The 25,470-nt window shown below is 41.5% G+C and overlaps 1 protein-coding gene across 7 annotated transcripts in view; it reads left to right on the forward strand.

Annotated features, from left to right (window-relative positions):
• Positions 1-25,470, forward strand: part of Lar (tyrosine-protein phosphatase Lar) — a 208,598-nt gene that overhangs the window by 134,578 nt on the left and 48,550 nt on the right. The window lies entirely within an intron of this gene.

Genomic DNA, 25,470 nt, shown 5'->3' on the forward strand with positions numbered 1-25,470 from the left:
ATTAAAGATGCTCGTGCGCTCGATATAAATTCCCGTCTAGCTGGCGTATAAATTGTATAAATAACAACGGCGTTGCTGGAGTTTCCTTGAGCTCTCCGAGGGGCGGGCGTCGATTTTTCATCTTTACGGGCCGCTATGCAAATCCGGCAAATTGGTAGTTGTCTATCTGCCATTATGCAAATGTATGTAGAGCGCTCGCGCCGGCAACGCGATTGTGCTTACTGCATCGTCCGACATTGTATCGTGCATTATATTGCCGCGTCGGGGGCAGCGGCACACAATGCGCCCCGGCGACGCTGGCGGCGGCGGCGGCGGCTTGCTTTTATAACTTTAATAATTCTAACGCGCGTTAGGAGGTTCCCGGCCGACACGCTCGTAAATCCGAGACGTTCGAACCATCACAAAACATGCACGACGAGCACAAAACACCGAATACAAACAGAGCGTAACAATATCCAGCGTGTTATAAACAAAAATACAAGGTGTTTTAGTCCAGAGATTTATTTGATGGTGTATGCTGTTTTATATCGTAGAAATCTGAAGACTTGTCTTCTTGACGCGCCGTCACTTTAACAACGTGTCGTTGGAGCGTTTAGATCTTGTCGCCTGCGATCTCCCTCGACGTTGATGTGTAAATTGAGAGCGCTCTTAATGATAACCCACTGCGCGCGCGAGAGATGCAAAAACCAACTGCGAGACACATATGAGAATGGTGGTGGAGGATACGTGAAGTTTGACGCTCAAAGCGCGCGGAATGCGAGACACAAGTTGCGATGTGTCGGGTGCGGGTGTGAAACCGGATGACTCTTCAACGCGCGCGCGAGAAAAAACGCTCGCGAAGGGGAATAAAAATGAAAAATCGTCGTCGTCGCGCTGAAAATGATTCCGTCTTTGCCGCGCGTCTCTGATTTTCGCTGCGCATGCAAGTTTCACTCGCGTTTCGTGTTTTCGTTGCTTTTTACGGTTGTGTATTCATTGTGTGTGCTTTGTTTTTATTCCGACTCGCTTTTTATATTTTTCAATTCGTTTTATGTTGATGTACTCGTACACTCAATGTTGTCATAGTCATTCAAATCTTTTTTGCTTCTCGTTGATTTTTTTCGGGGTTTTGTTTAACTTTTTTTCCGGTTGCGATTGTTATTCTTTCGGGAGAAGAGTTTTCTGATGTTTCATCGACTGCTTCTCGTAAAATCGTGGCGCTGTGGTGTTTGTTGCCTGCGCGTAAATGAAAAAACCTGGGAAGTTAATGAAGCAGCGGCGGTGGGCTTCTGAGCCGCCTCCGCGTGTTGCTGACGAGGAATGGAAAGAAAAGGAAACGGAAAAATAATTGCGTTCGGTAATTGAGTGCGTTTCGCCCGCGCGCGCGCTCACCAAGCTGAGATTTTATAATTTGTATTATGTTACTGGTTTCTGGTTATCGTTATTTGCTTCCTGAATTGAAACTTCTAAGAAACGCGCCACGATCATTGTAGAATGTTTTTGCGAGCTAAAATTAGTAAAGCATTGATACAATAAAAACAATACGGACAAAAGAGAGCGGGAAACAAAAGAGTAAATGTTGAAAACATAAAAATTACCAGAAATCTTGTTTGTTGCTTGCCCTACAACCACAAGAATGTTTTAAAACGCGAAAAAAATCATAAATTCGAATGAAAACGATACAATACCACCAAATTGTTTGCGGAAACCTGATTGCGGGAAGAAAAACAAGCGTGTATTAAAAACGATGAATTTATTATTGTTATTACCAACCGCCGTGAAGAGGTAGATAGAGCACGTTTCGATTTTTAACCTCGCGCTGTTGAAAAGTAAAAAACCTGATTTCCAACCTCAAAGGAGATGTGTAAACATATTTTTCCTCTTCAACATTTTCACTTTGCTGCTGCTACTGCTATGAGAGATCGGTTAATTAGTGTAATGCAATTTCACGTTTCTGGATCCTTCAATTGCTTTGTTGATGTCGACGCGAGCGTCGTACATTTACGACGTGTGTGCTGCTCCACTTTTGATATTCCGCGCACGCACGCCATGTCAAGTTAGGTTAGGATTGAATCTATGCGACCTCTCGATCTGCGAAACAAAACCTTGAATTCTGCGTTGGCACGCGACTAAAATTTCATCAATTTTCGCCGTGTAAGTTGAAAGAATCACAACAAAAAAATGTTGTAAAAAGAATTTTCGCAAATGTGTTAATTAAACCACTTTTCGGTGCTTTGTTCGCATTGTGGTTGTAACAAATGGTGCGCGATGTGCACGCCAAACATGTGTATGTGTTTGTTGTGTGTTCTGCGTTTGTTATTCAACCGGGCGCTATTATTTCAATATTTGCAATGTTGTTTGGCTGCATTCCGAAAACCGACGCGGTTAAATATGATTATTGTTGGTCAATTGCGGCCTCAAGAGGTCATGAACAGAGAATGGCAATTGTTTTTGACCTGCTGGAGTATTTCTATTTAAATTGATTTTTATTTGATATGCAGCCAACTATACATCAGACAATATTTACTATAGTAAGTAAGTTGTCCATTTGTTACGCGTGTAATCAGAATATTTCATTTCTCTGTCATGTCTGCATATTATTAAATCAGCGAATATTTCTACGCAATTTATTACGTCGAGAGAAATGGAAATAAAAATAAAAAACGGTTGTAACGTAGACAACACAATATGCCGCGCCGTCGTTGGACGTCATATTTGTCTACGCTGTTTTCAGCTCTGTCCGCTCACGCCAGTATTTGCATAAATGGCGTACGCGAACCTTTGTTCTATTATTTCAATTAAAATCGAGCGCAAAGATCCGGAATTCCGCGTTGAGATAACGCGCGCGGAAATGCGAACGACATCGTCTGTTGCATTAAGGCAGATTAATAAAAGGATCACGGTGCGACAGCAGAGAACGGAGGATATCATCTATTCTTTCAACTTTTTTCCTTTTTTTTCAGTTTTACTATGAATAGGAAATGCAAACAAGCTCATGAGACTTGAAGTTGAAAAAAAAGTAAGGTTATATTGGGAAAGCGTAATTTTGCTAGGAAATTACGAAAATCTTCTTAGCGGATTGCACTTGCTGACGTCAGCTTAAATATCTGGCAGTGAGTCAAACGAATGTTTGACATTTTCGCCGAAAACGCCGGAATTTGGTAGTTTTCGGCGAAGATTTGCCGCAAGAGGGGAAATCCTCTCATTACTGTTTTGTTGTCGGTACAATTTGCGTCTCACGCAAGTGTAAGTCGGCGGAAATGTGAGCAAAGTGGCGCAGACAAGAACGCGAAAAACGAGAAATGAAAACGTTGTGCGAATGCAAATGCCACTCACTAGTTTAACTCGATGTGAAGCACAGCAAGTACAAATTCCGAGGACAAATTCATACAATCACGAATTGAAGATGAACTTTTTTTTTTTTGCTGTTTTAGAGATTTTTTTACGGGTTAAATTTGAAACGCTCAAATTTGATATGCTCGGAGCAAGGAGCGTATAACCGGAAGTTGACTCTCTCGCAAAAGTTTTGGCAATTAATTCGAAATTAATTTTTAGCGCGCGCTGCGAAACTCTTTGCGCGCTGCGCGCAACGAGTCCAGTCGTTTAATTAATTCAACGTTTGCGCGTGCCCACGAAATCTGAATTCTCGTTTCGCCTCCCCACAGCATCTCCATAACTGTGTGTACATGCACATTGCGCCGAGGCTGGAACGGTGCTGAAATTGGAGATGACTGCGGCCGACTCTTTAATATACACGTTCGAAAAACGTACAAACAGAAACGAGCAAAACGCAGAGCAAAGAGATAAGATGAACTTTAGATCTATCTCTGGCCGGCCGGGTCTATTAAATAAGTGAAACAACGATTAATCATGTTTTCATTAGCGCCAGACTGTAATTTAATAATTAAATTTTATAAAAAAATTTTTTCGATTTTGAAGTAAAAGTAGCTTATATGTAGGCAACCAACATTATTTTTGCCAGTTTAATGATCTTAATAGGCTATTTTTTTGTTTTTTGATTAATCGACAGGATTAACTTTTCAAAAACTTTCGCTTTCTCATTTATTTTTGTTGACTAAACGAAACATTTCCGGATTTCCGCATCTGAAAGACTGTGCGTATGAGATTTATGGCTTTCCCCGTGTGTGTGTGTGTGGGAAAATATCAGCAGCGCCTGTGACAGGTTTTAATTTTCGTAACACTCCGACCGCGTTCGCGCATATTAACCAGGCGTTGATGATTAATTAAGCTTTGTGCGCCGTCGTCGGTAGTTATTCGTTTATTAAATTACCACAAATCGGTTGTTTGTTAATTTATCATGTCGGGTGCTATATGGAGTGTTGTTGTTGTTGATGACCTCGAAAGAATCCGATTTAATTAAATTTTCCGTAAAGTTTTTCCGCCTCCAAAACTTTACTAATTATTATAGCGCGGATCATCTTGGAACACACTGTGTGTCAGCCGCTCAAAAGTCAAAACAAACGGAATTAATTGCGTATCCAAGAGAGCTAACAGTAAAAGAGCGTGTGAAAATAATTAATCAAGGTGTCGCCTTGGTTGGGAATAATTAATATGTGGTTTTAATTTCATGAGATTTGATTTTTCTTGTGATTAGAGAGGAAAACTTGGTTATTTCAGCACTCTAATTTATTACCGATGTACGAAGCAATTTCCTGATGCGCTCTCGACGCACTCGAATATCTATCAAGCCGTCATCATAAAACATACGATTTTTATTCGTAGTATTTCCTGTTTTGCTCCCTCGGCTGATCGTCCTGACGTTTTATTTTATGTGATCCCTGCCGTAAGATGCGCACATAAAACTAATACTGCTTTTATATATGGTCACTAAGTAGAAGTGGCGCCCTCTATCTCCACACCGGTCGAGTATTTCTCGCATTGCTTCCACACTTACACAAACACCAACACTCACAGAAGAGTAAATCTTTCGGGTCTGATGTTTAGCTCTGCGCTTCGTGTACCTTTTAACTCAACGTTTTCCATCTCCATCTCCATCTCCACCATTCCGAAGCTCGGCTGTTTATTGACATCAGCAGTCGGCTACTCTCCTCTGCTCTTCTCCAGGAGAGGATGTTGGGTGTCTTGCATTCAAGGTTCGCTGATATAGAGATATACCTTAGATATAGATAGATGGCGGAGGCGCCGGGGTGCCGCAGGAAATGAAATTTATCGCCGTCATATATACACAACTCGGCTGTGTGCGCGCGGTTTTTCATGATTTTCCAAACGCGCGAGGCTGGAAAGAGCGTATCTCTCGGCATCAATGCGAGAAGTGTCACGCGAGCGAGAGCCTCGCATCGCTCTTATCTCGCCCCGAACTCAAATCGGGAAGTTATCAAAGGACGTTTAAGCCTTGGATAACGTGTCACTTGGATATATTTCACTGCTTTAAAATTGACCTAATAAAAATAAGTTTTGGAGAGGTGGTGTAGTAGAAATGGACATTGTTGCAAACCGGCACGCACACGAAGCATTTTTTGAGCGTTGTAAAGGAAAAGCGTTCGTTTTACTATTCGATGTGTGTTTAGTGTTCTGCTGCGTTTTACTGTCTGGCTTTTATTGCGCGCAAACTGTGTGAAACTGTTGACGCTCTCTTTTAGTAATTCCCTACTTACTTACTTGCCTATTTACTTACCAACTGTCCTGTCTACTCATCACCATTGACCCCATATGTGTATCTAATCCTATTTCGATTTCATGCATTTTTTATTCCGCTATCTTGGATGTTAGTTTATTTATTTTTTATTTTATGCTTCAGTCGCTATTTTTGCCGACTATCCCTCGATTTCTTTTACTTTTTGATTTGATGTTTTTGGTTATGTTTATGTGTGTCGATGTGTTTTCCTATCTTGAGCATAAACTTGTGATTGCCTCATGTGTCTCTCGTCATCACGTAGCATGTCCTGTCACATACTTTTTGCCCATTCATTCTTTTTCTCTCTGTGGGTGCGTTTGTGCAATCGTCGCAATGCACGATGATCATCTGGTCGTTCGTCTCGCGCATCACTTCATAACCTATCTTGTGTCATCTCTCATCAGTTTTTACAGGCTGTTAAATCATTCAAACACGTCATAAACATGTCGCCACCATCATCATCCTCATCGTGAATCATCTTGTGCACATCTCACATGGTCAGCTGTCATCTTGGTTTTTATGTGTGTGTGTTTTGAAATTCAACTCAAATTCCCAATTGGCTTTCATCTCTTTTCTAATCTCAAAATAAAACTGCATGCGTTGCTGTAAAAGAAAAAATTAATCAACTTGAGCATTGTTTATGAAAATTCTGATTGGCTTTGATGGAAACACGTCGTGAGAAGACGCTGACTGTTTCCTCGATTGTGATTTCAGTTTCGCTCGTTAGATGGCGACGACCACGCCAAAATAATAAATCAAACAACGCAACACACAAGTCATTCTCGTACTCTAACGATACGCCCAACTTATATGTGCTATTTATTCTATTGTAGGATTTTACACCAATTGCCAAAATATCACTAACTTACTAACGGACGAAGGTATGTGTGTGCACTTTGCGAATGCCTTCCGAAAACCTTTTCAAGCATCAAGCAATGTATAAAAACGCAAAAAAACGCCCGTTTCCGCCATTTTGATATCTTTTTTATTGTGGTTATGTTACGTTGAGTTTGGTTATGTTTATTTTCTCAAGATGATAAATAAATCAAAGGAACGGCAAAACAAAAGAGCACCGCATGCTTTTTGGACATTAGACTGCACTCGATGTTGGTTGTTGAATCATTAAACCTCACTTATTTCACATATATTTGCACAAATTGATGTTTCACGCACCGATAATAATAATCTATGTGATCCCAGCCGAGATGATACAATGTGAAATTGATACTTTCATATTTTTTGCTGGTGATAAACGAGCTTCTAATAGATGCTGCCCGCACAATTAAATTACGATTCCCGACCACTGGCGGCAGCGCGCATCCATCGCCCATCGCCGCCACCGAGAACCGATTTCTATCAAGTTGCCTATTTCCTCCCGCGGGATTCGAGCGCGCGCCCCAATTTAATCTTGTTTTACTTCCATCTTCGACATCCTTCTTCCGCGCTGGCATGGATGGCATTCCGATCTGCGGAATCCGCGCTCAAACATTATCCGAGCTCCAGATACACACATACACAAGCGGGGCATTCTTTTATTTCATTTTTATCTCTTCAATATCTCATTATCGACGCGCTGTTTCGTCCTGAATTCTCCACCGCTGTTCGACGTCATCTAATAATATAAAAAAATGTATATAAGTATACGACGCGCAGTTTGTTGAGCGAGATCTTTTTCTTTTTCGGCGTCGTCTTTAACCGAAAACGAAAGCGAAACGCTGAAAAAGAAGAAAAATCGCTAAGCGGACGCGCAAAACGGACGAAAAAACGGCACTTACCGCTGGCTGCGCAGGCTGTGCGTCAGCCTGCTATAATATTACCTCATACTGAGTGTTTTTATCATCTTGATAGTAAAAAATGTCAATGAACGTGTTGAGATTTTTATCGCCCAGTGGAAAATCTTTGAGTGCCCAGACTGATCATAAGCTGTCCGAACCGAGGATGGAGAACGATAGAGAACAACGACATTAAGAGAATTCGTGTGCGTGGGTGTGTGTGCGCGCGTTTTCTGTTATTACAACTCGAGGGAGAGAGGAATCGGAGGCCGGCGTGCGGATCATGGCGAAAAACTAATTTAGAGGCCTCCGGAGACGTTTCTGTTATTCGCTCTTATGATTATAAATGTTGCACGCTTTTTGTTTCGGCGCCGCATAATAAAACGCGCGTAATTTATCGCCCTCGGGGCTATCAACTAAGAGGTGGCACCACTGTCGCTGTCAGCGACGAGGAAATCCTTTTTCATAATTTCTGCGTTTGCCTCCGCAGCAGCTGGAAGAAAAAAAACGAGCAGGGATATTTCTTGATAAGTCCAAGTCCGCAAGACTTGTGTGTGCGCTCAAATTATGAGGTGACTTTTGTCTGAAAATCTCCACCACCGGCATTAAGCCCGCACGCCGCGCGTAGTTTATTTGCCCGCTGGCGGTAGTGGTGGCGCAGGGGTTTAATATCTGCGGCGGCGAGTTCGGTCGTCATTCATTTCACTTACCGTTTCGGGTTGACTCGCACCCTTTGCCGCCCCAGCCGCCAGGCAGCGGCAGAGAGCTTACGCGTTTCCTTCACGGGTTTTGCAAAGTTGCGCGCAAGTTCGCACTTGCTGGCCTGGTGGCCGGCCGGTAACCTTCCTTATGTAGCGAGAGGGTATGCGCGAATTCTCGGCCTGCTTTATGGGCTACTTGGGGTTGAAACATTCGCCGCGCACATAAACGTCTAAATCTAAATCCGAGCCGCAGCGCGGCCGACAGAAACCCGCAAACTATCCTATTATGTGAGGTTTCAACCTGCGTGCGGATATCTTTGGGTTTGAGAATGTCTTCATTTTAGCAACAATTTACATGAGAAAAGTTTCAATGCGCAGGGATTAATATGATGGAAATTCGGTTGGTGAATTCTTGGAGGTTTATCTTGAGGCTTTTTGGTTTAAAACTCAATAGATTTGCTTGTATTTATTTTGCACAAAGTGAAAATGACACCGAATCGTTAGTTATATTGTTCTTCTTTTTTTCTATGTTGGCGCGGATTAAACATTAAAGCCTCCGTGATATTAGTATTGCCCCTGTGTCGTCTTTTGCGCCGCGTGCACGGCGTTTCTATTAAGTTACGAGGATTAATATCTCGACACATAAAATGCCAACGCGCATTACGAACGCGCGAACAAGAAAAATTACTCCGTGCCCCGCACAACACACAGCAATCGTCCGGCGTGCGAGGAAAAGAAAACTAACTAAGCGAAGCGCAAAGCCGGGCGTGAACAAAAGTAACAATAAGATATCATAAGAAATGAAAGAAAACATAACTAAACGGAAAAAGTAAATCCGTTTATATTGTACGCTCGTGTTGTCTCTGGTCACTTTTCTCGTTCTTGTATTTTTTTTTTGCTGGATGTTGTTGTACACAGCGCGCATGCTGTTGTTTTTTCCTTTTGCCGCAGGCGGCGTTTTGTCCGGTTGAACTCGGAAGCGCGGAACAATGACGGCACGTTTCCGCCGTATTTCACGAGGCTACATTTATGTGTTCATTGTGGCGAAAGGCAGGAATATGCCGGCGCCCGTGTTCAGTCCAGTCTCGGACTACACGAATTTTCTTCCGGGCGAGCTCGCGACGCGCGGTGGCGGCGGCGGCGGCTAACTAACCGAGAGCGGAAAGATTATGCGGCCAACTGGTCGTGCCCTCGAGCATAAACTAATTTAATACAAGATATTGAAGATACAAGTTGGTTTTCGACAGGTTTTTAGTTTTTTGAAATTTTTGAGCTTTTTGTGAGTATAGGCAACACATTTTACTTTCTTCTAACGGACAATTGTTGCGTTGTGAGAATACGTGCACTCATGGTGTGTTTGCGTGAAAATATCGTAATTTCAGCTGTTTGGTGGCGGCAATAAGGACTAAATAACATTCTAACGGCCGCTGTGCAAACACCAGAACACGAGCCTCTCTCCGCTATGCGCGCCCGCCGCCAACATCAAGAACAATGAACAATGAAAACGCTTGTGCACAGTTCGCGCAAACCGCGCACGTTTTCATCGCTTTTCATCGCTTTCCCTCGCCATTTGCAGCGCTCGCCCGCATGTGTTTATACGAGGGTGTGAGGGCGACATTTCCGAAAAGTAAATAAACAACAAATATGTTGCGCCCCCAGCCAACGAAAATATAATATAAAAAGAAATTGAATTAAATTACGATGTAAATGGACTGGAATGGCCGGAAAAATATCTGCTAAGTGGCGAGGGTGTGCGACATGTGAAAAACGAGCAAATTTAATTGGAATTCCACTCGGACCGGCCGAAAAACACGCGCAAACTTATTTATTTTGCGGACATATTGTATATTAAAATGCCAGTTTTCAATAAACGTAAATCCGCTCGTCGAAGGAAATCGTCTGCCGGTCGTCTTGCTTCGTACATAATAACCGGCAATTTAATAACAATATAAATGGAAAGCGTCCATTATTTTCGAGTCGGCGGGCGTCCCTCGACGCGCCCTGTTTATCCGTGTCGCGCGCGCTTTTCTTCTCATTTCGTATTTGCGCTTAATTCCCTCTTCGCATCATTGCGATTCGTAAATTCGGAAAATGACAACTGAATGAAGCGGATGAACGACAGACGGCGACGACAAGATGAGCGTGGGTGTGATGATAAACGATCTTGAAGTAGGAATACATTTATGAATAAAAAGCGCACGCTCTAATGTTGCTTTTTTCTTCTTTTCTTCTTATATTTATTTATTCATTTCGGCAGCATTTTGATTTGTTAAATTTGCAAATTATTACGTTAGCGAGTGAATCTTTGCTGCTGCAAATTCGATTTGAGTTGACGCTGATGCGCTCGGAGTGAAGAGACTCGGGCGCTAAAATTGTCTAACAACCCTATGGTGAGCTTGAGCAGCTCTTGCGCGGAGGGAAACTTTAAACTTTGCGGCGATTAAACGGCGACGACGTTTCTGGGGCGTTGCGCTCCGATAATAAACGCGCGCGCGGCGCAATCTCTCTCTCCGCGCGCGAGCTGCTGTCTGATTAACTTATGAATTTTACATAAGTGTCTAGTCATCCTCAAGACGTCGGAAGCGGCTAAAACAATTTGCCAACAGTTTTAAACTGCGCTGCGACGAGTATTAAACATGTGTTTGTTAGAATACATAAAATAATCCAAATCGTCTTTTTTGCATTTAGAGTATTTAGTTATTAAAATAAATTTGTTTTATTTGAAGTTGATAGAAGTGTTTCCCTTCGGGGCGTTTGTCAAAAGAGCACTCGAAATAATCCTAAATAGCTTTTTAATTGAGTGAGTTTTAAGACGTCGGGGCGAGCAAAGTCAAAAAGCGAACAAATACGAAATGACAGGTACTTTACGCTGCCGCTTCCTGCCACGCTCCTCGTCGTGTTTATTCAACACGACGGCGGCAGGATTCAAGGATTCAAGAAGCTTGTCTTACTTTTACCCGCCGCACACTCACCAGCGGCAAGAGTTTGCGCACGAGCGAGAGGAAACACACAGAGTTTTGCATCCGAAACTTGTGCAGCAATTAATCGCAAACGACGTTACGCATTATAATCGCCCCCTGCCCCCGACCCATGGAACATCAAACAAGAAACAAGAACCAACGTTTATCCAAGATGATGAGCGACCAGGCACAGCTTAAAACTTGCCAACTTGCGACCTTGTGCGCTTTTTCCGCGTCAAATTATTGTCATGATTTTTCGATTGCGGTGTCGACGCTAAATGACGAGGGTCTGCTAACCGCAGAAACAAGAAACAAAACGACGGTTCAATAATAAATAAAAAAAGATTCGGCATCGCTGGGGGCGCTAAAATTAAGTCGACCTTTTTAAAGATTTAAACCGAAAGCACTTTATACGTAAAACGCGCTGTAATACCGTTTGGAGTCCATTTCAAGTGAGGTTATGTTAAAGTAAGCATGACAGATGATTGTTAAGGTTATGTTTCGTGAGTTATGCTTTGTGAGCGAGTTGCGCGACCATTTCTCAGCCGTCTCAAATGAGCGCCGCGCATAGCGTAACTATCGTCTGCTCGTGCATAGTTTATTTTTCCCCGTTGCTCGGTGCGAAATATGAAATATTATTTGGCCTCGTCGAGCAATGAAGTCGCGCGCAATTGCCATCTTACTCGCACATTCGTAGTTTTGTCGTCGGCGGCGGCGTCGTGCGAGATTTATGGAGCGAATTTAAAAAATTATGCACACGGTCGCTCGGCGAAGGCGCCGGGCGCGCATTTTTACAGATAAACTTTCTTTATTACGCAGATGATCCGTGGAATGGAGAGAATATGAAATATTGTGGTAGTTTAGTCCTTCCACCGGCGCACAGTTTCGAAATGTAAGCAGAATAGAAAAAAAGGAGCGGAGCACAAAAGAAGAGAAAGATGCAGCGTATGAAAGATGTCTTGAGCGCTTTTGTTGAAATAGAAATGGAATAGTTGAAGACAAAGTCAAGCTGACGCGAGGCGGAGGGAAAAGGTTGGGAAATATCCAAGAGGGTGGGGGAAGAAAAGTGAGCGCAAAATGGCTGTTTGCCGACGAAAACGAGTCCGAAGACTGGGGGGCGGTGGAGATATGGAGCGTTTTTCCAAATCTGTATTTAAAGCGATCAAATAAATGATCGGTTTGTCTTCGTAGAACTTTATTTACGAGAAATATTTTGATAAAAAATGATTTTAAATTTTTTTCTGTTTTTGGAGGGGGAATTTTGACGTCAGATTGAAATGGAAATATTAAGAGTGATTTTTACGCACGTCGGCGAAGGTTTAGTGTAATTTCCAGCGTTGATTCGCCTTGAAATTGCGCATAAAGTGAGAAATAAAAAGCAATAAAACCTCGGCGTGTGCGCGGCGCTAAAAGTTTTGAATCGTAAAAACGAGCTTGAACTTGGGGTGCTCGAGGCTTACACATAATTAACTCCTGCGAGAACATTATTATTCTGATTGCTTCCAAGGCGGTGTGGGGGTTTACGAGGTTTGCAACACGTTCGACAGGTTGCATAATTCTCAAAAATTTTGTATAAAATATATTTATTCTCGGAATGTTTGTAATTCTTGGAATTTCAACTTTATTTTGTCATTCACGTGGCGTTTCCTTTTTTATTCTTCATCCGGACGTGTGGTTGGACCATACCGGACAGAACCTGATGTCCTGATGCCTTGACGTCGTGGCATTCCAGCGTGCGTTTGTTCTAACGGGTAATGCGACACACGGCACGACGTCAAGATGTCCCCGAGGCCGGGCATCATTAATCTTACGGCGCGTCCTGCGTGCAGGACCTTTCTCTGCAGCAGCATCTCTCGCTTCTCTCTGCTCGGCTGTTGTTGGAGCTGATCCCGTAATCTGTGTCTCGTAGGATTTATCTCGCTTTGTTCGCTCGGGGATCGCGTCTGTCTGTCGCTCGTCGTTCGTCTATAAACGTTTCGTCTCGGCGGAACGTGCCGCCGCGAATGGAAAATATATAAACGAAAAAGCGAGCAGCAGAGTGAAAAAAAAAACAGCAGCAGCAGCTTGGAGATGTGTCGCGCAAGTTGTATCGTCGTGAGTCTCGTGCCATTCCGAATGATTGACGAAATTACGAATTTAAAAACAAAATAAAATACCAACTGAGGAAGTAAACAAGAGACGAAGGCAAACATTGCGAAGTGGGTAGAGCTTTTCTTTTGGCGAGCCGGCGAGGAAAAAGTGATGTTTTCTAATCGATTACACTTTCGTTCTTGTTCGCTGTCGTGTCGCGTGGATGTGTTTTTTTTTTGTTTTTCGTCGTCGACGGAAAAGACTTTTTGATGCTTTTCCGCTTTTATTAGATTCTCGGTGTGTGTTTATCCGTGAAACGAGCTTAGCCCGCCGTTGTTCTTCACTCGAGTGCGGAACAAATGTTAATTTAATAATTCGGGTATGATTCGCAAAAGTTGTACGCTCAACTTTTTGACCAATTGACTGTCTAAACGCTCATCGCAAAACGCCGGCGCGCGCTTTCCTAATCTTACTCGCTGCTCACAAAGTCGAAGCAATTAGACTATTTATAAAGGAAATTGTGAAATTAATTCAATTTAATTTCCCTCGTCGTCTTCCTTAATGCAATCTTGATACGGTGCGTTGAGGCCCGGCGCGCGCGCCTCGATGCTAAATTCGTTAGATAAATTTGGCTAATTAGAAACGAAGGCACGAGCCGAAGAGCACAGCGCGAGGAAGGAAGGATTCCGAGGTTTGATTCCGTTCGATAGGGGCGGTTGGTGGAGAGGTAGTGGTGACGGCCGGGTCGGAAACTGACGTTTGGTCTTCCGGCCCGTCGCACCGCCGCCAAACTTTCGGGCCGCGCCTGACAACACAAACACGAGCCGCGCGGTCCGAAACTATGATGTTTCTTTCGTCGGGCGGGCATTTTGGGGCGACGTCCGGTTAAATGTCTTATCTCAAGCGGCGGTGTGGGCAAATTTTCGTCCCCGCAAACTTAGTTTGCCAAGATGTGAAACTTTTCAGGCCTAAATCCAAAATTAAAGTTTTCGCAATTAAAAGATAAAAATTTTCAACGGATGTCAAAATTTTTTAGGTTAGAAAAATTTTGATTTTAATTTCTGGCGCTATTTTGATTGCAATTTTTTGTATTGTTAGTAGTGTGCTGTCAGTATCAATGAAATTGTGTTGGCTTTTTCATTGAGTTACAAGCGCGCGGTAACTTTTTGATTAGTTCTGTACAAGATCCGCAACGAAATCTAATTATGTGAAGCACGCGCAACGCAATGATTCGTTTATTTCGTGCTTTTTTTGCGCGCGCGCGCTTTCATTCTGTTTGCGTACGTGCACATATCCGAGCCGGTATTATTGCAGCGATTGCTGCCGCCGAAATAAACTTCAATCCAACTTTTGCATTCATCCGCGCCGCGCCACTGTGCTCTTGCATAGGCAACCAAACAAACATCGATGCATTTTGAATGCATTTACACGCGCGCGCGCTCGCAGTCATTTATAACAAGTAACTTGTGTGTGAGCTTGTGCATTGCTTTTCAAAAGAAAATTGTCCATTGTTGAGTCTCGATGTGTGTGTGTGTGTGTGTATATGGCTGTAATACGAGTTGTAAGAGTTGAGTACGTGCTACCGCCGCCGTCGCTGGAGGAACGAGAATCTTCTTTACTTTACTTTACTTTACCATTCGATACACATTAGAAGCAGCAGCTCGAAAATGCGAAAAGACTTTGGGGAAACTTTAATAGCGCACGTTCCGCCGCTCGGCGTCGCATCATTGATTCGCGGGCGCGGTGAAGAAATAAACAAAATGGAGGTCATAAAAATCCAAAACGATGAGTTGACAACCAGAAAGCTATCAAGTGTAGGCAATAATCAGCAGAAATTTTAAACTAAATCTTTGTGTTTTAAATTTTTTAACTTTTTAGGTTATTTTTAGAAATTGCTATCAATCAGGAAAATAGATTTCATTTTCTCATTTTCCATCAATTGCTGATGCATTCCGGACAGCAATGGGTTGTTTGCATTTTCCGGCGAGTGCATTCACAGGCCCCCGTCGTCGGCGGCACACGATTTTTTTCGTTCTTTCTCGGTGTGTGTGTGTACGTTCATGTTTGCAGAATCGAATCGGATCGGCGCCGGCTCGCATTCAAAGATTTGCGATTATTATTGCAAGCAAGATTAATGCGCTTTTCAGACGTTTTACATATCCGAGCGGCGGCGGAGGCGGCGGCGGCAGGCTAGCAATCAATCATAAACTCCGGGATTTCGGTGTGATTTGCGAGCGCGTCGCGGTGCACACGCGCCGATAACTCAGTGCTCGAATAGAGTTCCAGACCACCGCCACCACTACTACCACCAACACATTGCCGCCAACCAATACTTGTACTCATACTCTCACATACACATACATGCTGCCTGACCACCGCCCGCGCTTCATCTATATGTAGTATTTCTTTCATTTGCCTCGGCGCGCACTTTATTCGCGCTCTCGCCTTCCTTTTATTAGCTGCGGTGGTGAAATTTATTCATTGAATTCCTTTCGTGTGCGGGCACCGATACCCACCCAGCTTTCGCTGGTATCATTTTTCAATTATGCGGAATATAAATATATTTATAACAACAACAAAAACTCTATTCCGTGGAATTGAAATGTAGGCAACTTTTTCTACACGTAAAATACATATTAGTCTCAATGATATACACGGATACACAACGCGTGTGTTATTCGTTTGTTTGCCGATTCGATGCGGTAGTTTTGAGCCGGAAAAGGGACCAGAAGGACTGAAAGGACAACATGGCACTTCCAACAAACTCCCTAATTGATATATAGCTCCGCAGGGAGCGAGTCACGGTTTGATGTAAATATCCGAACATGTCCGTGCACATACACGCGTGTTGCATACATTAATTACAAGCAAGTGTCTTGAATAGAAATCAATCTCTTTTCGAATTTTATTCTTTGCACACAATGTGAATGAAAAGTGAAAATAAAATATTTGAAAGCGCGCGTGGTGTGTGATAAATTACACCTTCAGGCATCTTTATCTTATGACGTGCGATATTACTCAATATTTAATATCGTAATGTGTCGACTGACGGCTGTGACTTTTTTAAACTCCCCGCGTGCGCATCCCAGCGAAGAAGATTTATGCGCTGCGAGGGGAAATTGCCAGGAAGGAGCAAATTTAAATGGGGGCATAAGTTATTCGGCTTTTTGGTCCATCCCTTTTTACACTTGATAAATTAGGGCTTTATAAGGTTCTCTCCGCCGCTGCGTTTTTTCACTCTCTCGGTGTGAATTTTTAGCTACTGTATGTTGGGTTGCGGCGCGCTCTGGGTGACCCGGGGTGTTGTGATATCATCCTTTTTAGGTTATACCTCATGCAGGCGCACAAAAAGTAAATCAAAGTCGAGCGTCCAAGAGGAGAATCTTGTTCATCTTGCGTTAAGCCCACGCGCGGGCTGATGAATAAAGAGCGACGCGAGCAATTTAGAGCTGGTTTTGACCGCGCCGCGCGCGTAAAAACATTTATAAACATTTAAATTTCGACGAGATGCGATGTGGCGATGGGCTGTTTCCGAGTTTATTGAAGCGTTACGAAGAGATAAATATTGTGAGGGTGGAAAACTTGGATGTTCATCAAAAATACTCACAGTATCAACAAATTTGTTTATAAAATAATTTTAGATTTATTTTTAAATTGTTTTTAAAGCCGGTTTTGATGAATATTCAATTTATTTTTTTGATTTTTTATTGGTGAGCGTAAATTTTTTATAACTTGTAGATTATATTCGATCACGCGTCCAAAAATGACCATTCGTCGTTTGTGACGTGATGGCACTTTCACCCCCTCTTCGCCCCACAGCATGCAAATGGCTTTTTGCGGGCCGGTCGTAAACTTTCCTCTCTTGCCCTTTACTCCCCCGATTCCCCGGCTGGCGCACGCAAAACTCAAAATGTGCAATCATCTATAAATCGTCAACGCTCGCCCTTTAGCGATAGGCAGCCAAGAGTACGAAGTGTCGGGTATGCACATTGGGCGGCCTACTCTCTGCGCCAGAGCTACTATTGTGCAAAATCGCACACGATATATAAACCCGAGCGCGCGACGCGGATATCGCTAATCTAATAGAACCATTTGTCGCGCCGAATAGACTGCCGATGTCGCGGCATACAACTTGCGCTTATCGCCGGGCCTTATCTCCGACGAATGCGCTTTCGAGAGAAGGCGGCGGCGTCCCGAACCAGCAGCAGCAGTGCGGAGATAAGCGGCGCACAAAGTGTTTTTCTACACTCTACATGCGATATAACCGGCATAAACAACATAAACAACATGTAAAGATGTCATCTTGGAGAGAGTGGGGTTTACAGAATGATTTATATAGTTTTGCTAACCTTTAAAATCGTATATTATACACGGGAATATTTTCGCTTGACCAAATAATGAAGCATTTTCTATAGGCTACTTTTTATACTTTACTTTAGACTGTGTGTGTGGTGTGTGTGCGATGGGTTGCAAACATTGCTTTGTTGCGACGGTGGTTTTACGAGTCCTGCGCTTGCAATATATTGAATGCCGGCGGATAAATCGCCACGCTCGTAAATTTTTAAGACGCGCATAAACTCATTTATAACTTTTCGTTTTCGTCGAGCGTGTAAATCTTTCACCTTCGATGCGAGCTTGTAGCATAGTCAAGCGCGGTATAAAGTTTAAAAAAAAATTGTGTACATTTTATAAAGAAGTATGCATGGCTTTATATTTGGGTCAAGCTGTCAGGAGCATACCTGAAATGTACTTTTCATGGATTTTCTACTTAGAATATAATAATAATCTGAATATTATGAATTCTATGGTAATACGATATTTTGGGAAAGTTTAATAGTTAGTTAGTTGATTAATTAATTAACTGGAGATGCAATTTAATTATTTCTTTAGATTATGATGATTTATTTGCTTAATAATGCATTGTGTGAGTTTTATTTTTCATTATTTTGAAATTTGAGGTTACGATTAACAATTTTCTACTCGCTGTCAAAATGACACTTTAAAGGTTAGGTTAATTACGCGCCGAAACTTTGTACATAACAAAATTTCATTATAATGCTCTCTCATCTTGCCGCCACCGCCCGCCCCACGTGGAAAGTTTTCAGTTTCAGGCTCATGTCACATATTTACTCGGTCGGCGGACTCGGCGGATTGTCGCGCATTAGCTTTCGCGCCGCCGCCGCCGAAAGTTCATATCGTGCGGTTTTCGCGCCCGTCGTAATACGTTTTCGGCGAAAACTTAATGAATACATCATGCAGTTAATTAAGCTCTTCGCTGCCTAACCGCTCCACGCGCTGTTTATAGCATTTCCAACATTTCGCGCAAAGTTGCGCGAAGAATGAAACGCGATAAACAGCAGAGCAGTAGGAGCGCAGGAAAGAGGTGGAATTTTGATTTTCACAATTCACACAGCCGCCGCCGACGAAATCACAAAACATCGCGCGAAATTGCGCGACAACTGCGAGTGGGAGATGCTGGTTTTATTTTCGGAGATGAAGGAGATGGATGCGTAATGTTGGGTTAATTATCGTATCAAGTTTTGTGTTCTTGGTAAGCAGATTAAACACAACAAAGGTTACAGGTTAAATCTTGCGTTAAAATTGTGAAAATATTTTAGAGGAATTTTATATTTACCTGCATAGATAAAAAAAGTTTTTCGCGAATGTACGAATTTTACTGCCGCCTATTCAGAAACTATTTCTTATAAATTACACTCGATTTTTCCAACTGATTCAATTCCAGATAAGTTTTCTTTGTGCTCTTTTCGAAATTAAAACGCAAACGTGCACGCTGCGCGAGCCTGTGAATTAAAACATAATTTTCAATGGGTATTTAATTGCCGCGCGCCTTTCCCACTGCGGACCAAGGAGTAATTATGAGGAATTCAATTCGGAATTAAGCCGAATTAAGGCTCTCGTCACGGTCACAATCTCACTCGCGCGCGGGCTATAGACGCTGTCAAAATGTATCTTCAAATGTACTCCACTTGTATTTGATTGAATAGAACCGCAGAATCGCGCTAGTTTTACAATTTAATTTAATTTCATTCTTCTTCGTAGCGCGCAAGCAAAAAATGTAATGGTTGGAAATCGTTTGTGCGATGAAATTCGATGGAGAATTTTTTTCTGTGTTTGGCGTGCGCGCGGTTTAAATTTCAATTAATTTAATTTCATTCGTTTCAATTTGGCGAAACGAAGGCGAAAAAAATTGCGGACGTCGCGCGCGCGCCCCGGCTACGACAAACTTTCCGAGAGCCGCCGCCGCCGGAAGTCGAGGACGTACTTAAAGCGAAATTATTCAAATTAACGAACGAATTGTCCCACATTGCCGTCTGGGGATCCCGCGCAAAAACGAGCAGAAAATTCTGCAATTCTTGCTTTTGAATTTAATTCACATACAGAGTCAATCGCTAAAAAACATTTTTTTAAATTTTATTTTATTTTATTATTATCTTTAAGAAATATTCTAAAAACATTTTTAATATTTAATTTGCTAGAAAATTTCTAAAATTCTTTTGACACTTTGTATATTGAGATGAGAGACGTGATGGGATCTCAAACTAAACACACAACGAGTACATGTTAATTAAAACGGTTAACCCGCGCATTAATTACGAGTTATTTAAGTTTAATGTATGCATATTGATGATTAAGGTTGATTAGGGTGCTGCGCCGTGCCTCGCCGCCGCTAAAAGGGGATGCGATCCTCATGAGGGGGTGGCCGACCTCGCCGTCTCCGCGCGCGCTCATCTGCTAAATCTATTTCTAGGCAATGCCACGAATTACCTGCATACCTACTCTTCCTCTCATCATTTATTAACTCCATTTTAACAAGAAAGTTGTAATTTGTTTTAATTTTATATTAAATATTTATTTTGAGTTTTGCATCACCCTGTGGATGAATTTGTGATGCATCGCATCGGTTCTTGCGTCGATTCCCATCGGAATTGTAAATTCCTTTTCGCCGCAGCTCCGCAGTACCGCGAAACTTATTCGTGCATACACGCGCGTCCACCGCCGCCACTGCCGCCGCCGCCGTCGTAGCGTGGGACGATAAATTTTACCATCGACACACATTTCGTTCGCGTTCGCATGTGCGTGCGGGGATCATGCTGAGGATCTGGGTTATTAGCCACCGCCGCCGCGTTGCCTGGGAACCGCCACCGCCGCCGCTCGACTTGCTAATCGCAATCAGAGCGCGCGCGCGCGCCAACTCGAACCCGAAATGCATCAGCGATGCTAATCCGGCTCGATATTCAACAAATTAACTCTGGCATTTTAAACGATTATTAGGTTATGTTGGGTTATGTTGTCTGTCTGCATACATTTTGAGGTTATTCACGTGTTGTTTTTTTTTTCATAATGAAATTTACGATTGTTAATGTCCAATTAGCAGGAGAGGGTTTTTGTTGCTTTTCATCCCTGATTACGCTGCGTCGAGTAGGTCTTTCTCTGCCAGCGCATTTTATTGCGTTTAATGACAACACTAAAGAGCTGCCCGACCTGGCGCGCTTGCTTTATGCCTTATTGGCATGCCGCGCGTTAATTAAACACTTTTACGGCTCCCAAAAGGCCGGCCAATAATTTATGCGCTCGTCCTTTGGTCCTTTGGTGCGTGCGGATTGTGTCCGGCGTGTGCGTACACACTGCAGTAATCCCAACAACTTTTACATTTGATGAAATATTTAATAAAAATTAAATCAAACAGGAATAAAATATTAAATTTTAAGTTTTTGTGCCAAAAAGTCTTTTTTTTGTTTATTTTGTTTATTTTTTGGGTGTTAGAAGGTTAATTTTAAATAAGCGTTGGTTGGGTCTGTTGTTAAATTGTTGTACGAATACGAAAGCGAGTCTTGTGCCTTGATTAATCCAATTAAAACGTGTTACTCTTGCGTTTCAAAGAGTTTTCTCGTTGTTTCGTGCCGCATTTCGAAATTAGGCACGCTGTGCGCGTTCGTTTTACATTTTACGTTTCAGACGCTGTACAAAAACTACCAAACAATATGTTTTATTCGATTAACCCACCAGACGTATATAAACAATTTACATAACTTACTATATAGTTTTTGTCGTGATTAAAGACGCTATTGGAGACTTTTCGTCACTTGCATTGTTACATTACTCAACTGCGTCGTTTTTTTTTCCATGGCGTTTTTTTGTCTACTTTTTGTTTGGCGCGTTTTTAAGGTGTAAAAGTACACAAAGCACTCTCAATATCTAGCGCTAGCAACAATAAGTCATTCAATCATTGTCACTTTCATAACGCTGCAAACAGCTCGAAACTTTTAGGACGCGACGCGACGAAACGCGAAAACTAAACTAAACGCGATGAGAGTCCTCGGAAAATATATAAAGCCAGACGAAAAGGCGAAAAGAATGCGAGCTGAGGTGAAGTTAAGTTCTGAGGAGAAACATATTACATGATGAACGTGCAAGTTTCACCTAAAAGTAAAAAAAACTTACACAGAACAACGGAACTTGTAAGAAATATCAAGGAAAAAAAACTGAAAATTTTTAAAAACTTGTTAACTAAGTATTAAGAAGTGAAGAAAAAATATAATCAATGAAGTTTAATAAATTTTATATTGTTACTGATATTTTCTCAAATTATGATCTCATGTACAAGACACTTGTTCGTTGCAATTGCAGTTAAATCATTATTCGCAATCCATACTTACGCGTAGCTTGCCATCGCTCCCCGTTATCTTATTATTAATGCCACGGATGATTTGCCGAGAGCAATAATAACTCTTGGTGTGTACAGCGTCTGTGTCTCTCCCGCTGCCGCCCCCGAGAGTGGGTTGTGTACACCGCGCTCGCAATTACGCCCCCGCCCCTCGCTTACAATGCGCCTCCGCAATTACGAGGATAATAACGACCGCACAAAACAAATCCTTATCTCGAGCTCGCGCGCGAACACAATATGTTTAATACCAGCCAGCGCAAGCGGGCGAAATAAGAAAACAAAACCGAACGGCGTTCGACGACGGCGGAATTCAAACGATCTGCGATATTGTCTACGGCGACAACGCACTTGAATTAAATAAGTAAATAAACAACGCGAGAAGAGAATGCACGACGAGAAGATGACAAATTCTATTATGTATTTTCTATTATAATTAGCACTTTGTGTATTGTATTGTTACAAATAATAGAATGAATTAATTGTATTAACATCATTAAGATGATGCACTTGAATGCGGATATATGTTGGTTGGTGATAATTATTTTGCGGTAGTGTTTATGTCATGTTAAACATATGTAAACGATGATTTCGTTTATGAAAATATCGAAACGGGAAATTTCGAGCTTTGTTTGCTGCGAATAATTAAAATTGACTAATGATCTGTGCGTATTACAATATTGCGGCGAATTGCTCTCAAGCGTGCGTTGTTTGTGCGTTGTTTTGGGGAGGCGGCGTCGCATGCGCGGCGATAATTAATTGTAATTGTTTGACTATTTGTCCAGACAAATGGTTATTTAATTTCTCTATTTCGAACGCCAATATCGCCAGCAACCACACCCGACATTGCATCGTTTGCGATGCGGTAATGTGCAGCTTGTGCTCGTTGAACATTTCCGGCTATTGAAATTTAAATGTTCTGTCAACAGGTAAAGGTAACATTTGAATGCGTTTAATTTGTTGTAATAATATTGAGCAATAAACAGGAATTGTTGTGGGTACGAGTATGCCGATGAGATTGATATTTCGATTGGTTTAGTTTTTCGGTAATTACCCGCGAATTGTTTGAGGTAAATTAATTATTTCTTCTAATATTAATAAAGTATTAAATTCTAAATGAAATATTATCAGGTTTGTGTTGTTATCTATATTTTATCACAAGTTATTTAGCTTTTTCGTAATTTACTTCAAGTTGTTAAGCAAAAAACGCATTTTAATTGTTTATAATTATTTATTCTACTTTTTAATCAACAAAATATTGACTCAGGCAGATGTAGAATTTAATTAAGAATATTTTCCTGAAATAATTGTAGTTTTAGCTGATATGGTATTTGCGTTATTAAATAATTGGCTACGAAATTAATATTTCGATTGTTTTAGTTTTTCATTAATAATTCGCACACTATTAATGCAAAATTAATTATTTCTTCAAAAATTAGTAAAGCATTTAATTCTACATGAAATATTATCAGGTTTATATTGTTATCGATATTTCATCACAAGTTATTCAGCTTTTTTGCCGATTTATCGAATTTTTTTTCAAAAAACGCACTTTAAATGTTTATAATTATTTATGCAGATTTTTAATCAACAAAATTTTGGCATAGTCAGATGTAGAATTTAATTAAGAATTTTCACCAGAAATAATCACAGTTCTAGCAGATATGATATCCGTGTTATTAATTAAAAACTGCACGCTTCAATGTTTATGTAAAATTTTTATTTTTGTCCGTTTTTTTTTTTTATTTTTCTCCGCTGCGTTTTAATTACGAACATACATGTCGAATGAGCTGAGCTGCGCTCAGTACGAGTAAAACTATAATTACGATAGCGTCCAGAGAATATTCTTCTCGGGCTCGTTTTGCTTTTATTTCCGCAGCTAGTTGGAAAAGTAGCCCACTACTAGCCAAGAGTAGGCAACCAGGCGTACACGAGCGGATGCGCTAGTTATGCGAAACGAACAGCATGCACATATCGCCATATCACAAACGAGATAACATTGAGGAAACGCCAAGAAGAAATTTTGCATAAGCTCATAAGCATTCTGCTAGCGAGCGGGAAAGAGTTGAAAAGTTGCGGGTAGCGTTGCGGAGGAGCGTAATAAAAGAAATTTTAATTGCGCTCGGCAATTAGATGTATTCATAAAAACTAATGAAACTTCATCGCGTCGGTTCGTGCCGCGTCTTGAACTCAACGCAAATTTCTAGACTTGGAGAATATTCTATACCTACTTGTGGAACCTGCAAGGAAAACGTTTGGGTTTATTTTCCGAGCGCTGGAGTTTTTCTTGAAAACGTTTAGGAATATTAATATGAGCATAACCTAACAAGCAAGAAAAGTAGAACGGAAAAGTATGTAGTGTTCGGTTTTGTACGGCAAGTCAAAGCATAGGGGTTTGTAAACACATTTTAAAGAGGAATAAATAATTCTGATTTACACCGGAAAGTAAAAATTTTTGCACCTGTTTGGTGCGTTTTCCGGCTTTCGGAAGAAATGCTTCGAATTTAAGCGCGTTTTTATTGCCGCCCCCGCGCGTGTGCGCTTTATTGCCGCCGAACATTCATAATTTCGCCCTGGCTTTAGTAATGCGCGCGCCAACTGGCAAGTGGTAACAATTCGAAATTAATTTAGTACGTGCAAGACATTACGACTGCGCCCAAAATGGCCGACACCTCTGCGTCTTGCAGTATCTACTTCTACTACTGAGCAATTAATGTAATGACAATTTTATTTCCCAAGTTACACTATTAAAACTATTATAGTTATAGTTGTAGAAAATAGTTTTGCATTTGTTTATTTTTCTTTTGTGTGTGTGTGTGTGTGTGGGATTAGATACAATAAATGCAAATCTTAATCTTAAATCTGTTGCGATAGTTGGTGAAATACACATGTGTCAGATTGCATTATTAAACTATCGTTGAACGACACTTTTATTGCATCTGAAAGCGAAGTTTTCGCTGTCACGCCATCGAGGAAGTGCTTTGCGCAATTGTCATCGTTATTTATTGCGCGAATTTTATGTGTCGCGTTTATAGTGCGCTCGTTCTGTGCGCTACACATCGTAATGTTCCTGTTTGTATGCAGCTTGTTGAATGTAATCTACATAAATATGTGTATCTATGTATTCAACATTTTTCTTCTTTTTCCACGTGTTTTCATGATTTTAAGACATAAAAAGTGATACTTTAAACACAGTAGTGACTAAAGTACTTTAGTCACGGGGTGGAGTTTGCGCCTGCCTATTTGCTTATGTCGCAGCAAAAGACCATTGTGAAATGCATTGAATTTGTTTTTTCTAGTATTTGAATAATTAAGAGTTTCAATAGAAGGTTTAAAACCCAAAAATCATATTTTTTTCATATTTTGATTTAACTGCAATTTTTAACTCTATATATGAATGGTTATCAACGATGTCACAGTTATAAGTCGCTGGTAATGATGTGAAAAACGAGCGGCCTTTTGTACTTTCGAAAATAAGCGGCAATTCGATGAAAAATGCCACTTTTTTCGATTGATTGCGCTTTCGGCGTTTTGCAATTACGAACGGCATTTGGCGACTCTTTTTTATTTTCGACAATTTTTATTTCCTAAAACTCGCACACGCTTAAAACATTTAAAAGAATAAAATAAAAAAGTCGAGCGACTTTTT

The sequence above is a fragment of the Atheta coriaria genome, unplaced genomic scaffold, assembly GCF_025399875.1.
Source record: "Atheta coriaria isolate IRGN ID8LTWV9N9 unplaced genomic scaffold, Caltech_Dcor_3.1 hic_scaffold_6_pilon, whole genome shotgun sequence".
Lineage (NCBI taxonomy): Eukaryota > Metazoa > Arthropoda > Insecta > Coleoptera > Staphylinidae > Dalotia > Dalotia coriaria.